Below are 3860 nucleotides of genomic sequence, written 5' to 3' on the forward strand. Positions count from 1 at the left end.
GGCAGCAGATAGACGTGAAGACCACCACTATCTGCAAGTTTCCCTCCAAGTCACACACCATCTTGACTTGGAAATATATCATCATTCCTTCACAGTTGCTGGGCCAAAATCCTGGAACATCCTCCCTAACAGCACCGTGGGTGTACCCAGACCACATGGACTGCAAAGGTTCAAAGAGGTGGCTCACCATCACCTGCTAAACAGCCATTAGGGATGAACAATAAATCCTGCCCTTGCCAGCAAAACTCATCCCAAGAACAAATTTTAAAAATCCGAAATCCACCATTCTGCTGCACAAAATGGAAGTAAGATGTACCAATGCGCCCTAGGCTTGTCAAAAATATTCATCAAACACATGGGAAAAATGTCCTTTTTGTCAAATGTGAAAAGGTACACATGTCTCTTCGTATGACTAGCTGTGGAGTGAGTAGATGCTTTTTAAAAATATATGCTGGTAATGGACTGACCTTGGCAAGGTTATTTGTGGAGTAGAATAAGTACTTGATGATAATGTACAGACACAGCCTATGGCTATTTAAAGTCAGTAGATAACTTCTTAATGAGGCTTGGCCACAACAATGAGCATAAGAACATCACTATCATTTCCAATGTATTGCATAGTAGCCTAAAAGTGAGAGTCGCTAAAATCAGGTGTGCCATAGGTTTCAGCAAAAAGCTACCTTCTGTCTGTTCAGATATACATTCCACCATTTATCAAACCAAGACTAATATTACAGACATGATGAGAGGAGTGCGCAGTTAATTCTAGCTCCATTTCTCCACAGGTCGTAACAATAGTTTAAATGTTTAATTCACCCATAAAACTGGCCAATTGTTACCCTTTGATACTGTTATTCCCAGCATAAAAAGACTCTAACCAGGCTTATTTCAGTAAACACAAAAACTCGCAGTTTTGTTTCTGGAGAGAAAGTACCAGATTTGTTACCAATACTAGATGATTCATTAAATGCAAGATTTAGTGGGCCTTACAGGATTGAAAAGAAATTGAGGGAAGTAAATTATTTAATAAATACTCCAGATAGAAGAAAGAAGCAAAGGGTGTGTCATGTAAATATGCTTAAAAATTACTTTGACAGGGGAGAGGAACAAAAAGAGGTATTAATCATGGTGGATGATGAGAAAGAGGTAGAAGTGCAGGACTCTGAAATTGATTTTCCTCTAATCAAATTAGAGAATGAGGGGGTGCTTGAAAATTTACATGAAATATTGAGTTACCTTCCAAACAAGTACCAAAGTGATTTGGAAAAGCTATTGCAGTCACACAAGCCTATTTGTGGAAATAAGTTAGGAAAGACACATTTAGCTATACGTGATGTCTCGGTACAGGTTTCATCTTCAATAAGGCAACATCCTTATAGATTAAATCCGGCGAAGCTAACACAAGTACAAAATGAAATTGATTTCATGCTTCAAAATGATATCATTGAGTCTAGTTGCAATAACTGGAGTTCACCTATTGTACTGGTACTGAAACCAGATGGAATACAAAGTCTGTGTGTGGACTATCGAAAGGTGAATGTGGTGACAAAAGCGGATTTATATCCTATACCACAGTTGGAAGATTGCATTGAGAAAGTGGGACAATCGAAATTTATCACAAAGATTGACTTGCTAAAAGGATATTGGCAGGTACCGTTGTCGGAGAGAGCAAAGGAGATATCAGCTTTTGTAATGGCAAGTGGACTATATCAGTTTAAAGTCATGCCATTTGGTATGAAGAATGCACCTGCGACATTTCAAAGACTGACAAATAAAGTAATTGCAGGTCTAAGCAATTGTGGTGTTTATATTGATGATCTAATCGTTTTCAGTCAAATGAGAGAGGAGCATTTACAGCATCTGAAAGAATTATTTACTTGACTACAAGAAGCTAATTTGGTGATGAACTTGGCTAAAAGTGAATTTGCAAAAGCACAAGTTACATATCTAGGCCATGCCATTGGATATGGTAAGGTGGCTCCAAGAGATGTGAAAGTCACGGCTATTGTGGATTTCCCAGTGCCAACAACAAAATGAGAAGTTTTGAGATTTTTGGGCATGAGTGGGTTTTACCGGAAATTTGTACCAAATTTTAGCCGTGTGGTTGCTCCACTGACTGAACTATTAAAACAGAACAAGAAGTTTCAATGGACACTGGAGTGTCAGAAGTCATTCAATAGTTTGAAAACTGTATTAACTACGACATCAGTTTTGGCAGTACCCAATTGTGCCAAGCAATTCAAGTTGACCGTTGATGCAAGCGATAAAGGCATTGTGACTGTACTGTTACAAGAAGATGACATTGGAATTGAAAAACCGATAGGGTATTTTTCATGAAAGCTGAATGTACAGCAGAGAAGATATTCAACCATCAAAAATGAGACTTTGGGTTTGGTCTTAGCATTGCAGCATTTTGAGATTTATGTTGCAAACAATTCATCAGAAGCAATTATTTATACAGACCATAATCCTTTAAAGTTTTTGGACAAATTTCAAGACCAATAGTGCAAGGCTTTTCAGATGTGGTCTCTTGTTACAACGATTTAATCTGCAGATTATACATGTTGCCGGTAGAGAGAATCTGTTCTCAGATTGCATTAAGAGTTTGAAGCTTAAAGGATAATTGGACATTTTTTTAAAAAAAGCCTGGACACTGAACTGGAGTGATTTCTGTTGATACCAAGGACTTATGTGTATAAATATACATATATATATATATACATATATATACATTGTTATGTTAATGCATGCATCTGGTAATGTAATAGGATAATAAGTATAGGAGATAGTGTGAGATGGGTTCTTAAAAATGAAGCCATCTTTTAGAATTATGAGGGTTCATTTTTTGATAGGAAGGGGGATGTCATGAAGAGATATTAATGTATATAATGTTATTGGAAATTATTTTTTTAAAATAGAGGTTCAGTCTGTGTGTGTGTTAATTGGACTAAAGCCAACTAGCCTGGGTGCTTTGATGTATAGTAGTTGAGATGTAAACAGTAAGATAAAGGGTGCATTTGCATTTTGTTGAATAAACCATTCAAAGAATGGGGGGTGAAATCTTGCACTTAGCTAGGAAACACCAAGTAAAGTTTATATTACTCATAAAATTGGAAACTATGAAAACTATGAAAGGGATTCAAAGAGCCTGGTGATACAATGAAAATTTATATTGAAAAGAGAACGGCTAGGTATAACAGAAAGGAGTTTGTGTGTGCAGGTCAGAGGCATGTATTGTCTAAGCAGCTGTAAGCCTACAACTGTCTGCAAAGGAACCAATTTGAAAGGAACCTCATTTTGAATTCATAAGGTGAAAATGCTTTGCCTGGTGTCTGTTAAAATCTATTGGTTATTGTTGCCTTAGTGGAGATTAATATGGAAATTTGTTAAAAGTTATGATAGTAGTAATTTGTAGCCATTGTATGTGTTTAATTTGTTGTAAATTAATAAACGTCTCATTTAGTTTGATATAAAAACCTCTCGAGAACTGGTGGCCTTATTCCTGAATTTAGAGCTGCATCTCAAACATACCGATTGAAAATATAGGTTATGACAGTTGTTTAAAGTTTCCTCCTGGGATTTTAAATAACTCAGCCTTTAACAACTGCTGTGTCATAACACATGCCAAACAGCATAAGCAGCAAGTGATAGACAAAGCAAAGTGATTCCACAACCAATGGATCAGATCTAAACTCTGCAGTTCTGCCATGAAATTGTGGAAAATGGTGAACAATTAAACAACTGACTGCAGGAGGTGGCTCCACAAATGTCCCCATCCTCAATGATGGGGGAGCCCAGCACATCAGTGCAAAAGATAAGGCTGAAGCAATCGCAACAATCTTCAGCCAGAAGTGCCGAGT

Source organism: Cetorhinus maximus, chromosome 18 (genome assembly GCF_964194155.1).
Source record: "Cetorhinus maximus chromosome 18, sCetMax3.hap1.1, whole genome shotgun sequence".
Taxonomy (NCBI): domain Eukaryota; kingdom Metazoa; phylum Chordata; class Chondrichthyes; order Lamniformes; family Cetorhinidae; genus Cetorhinus; species Cetorhinus maximus.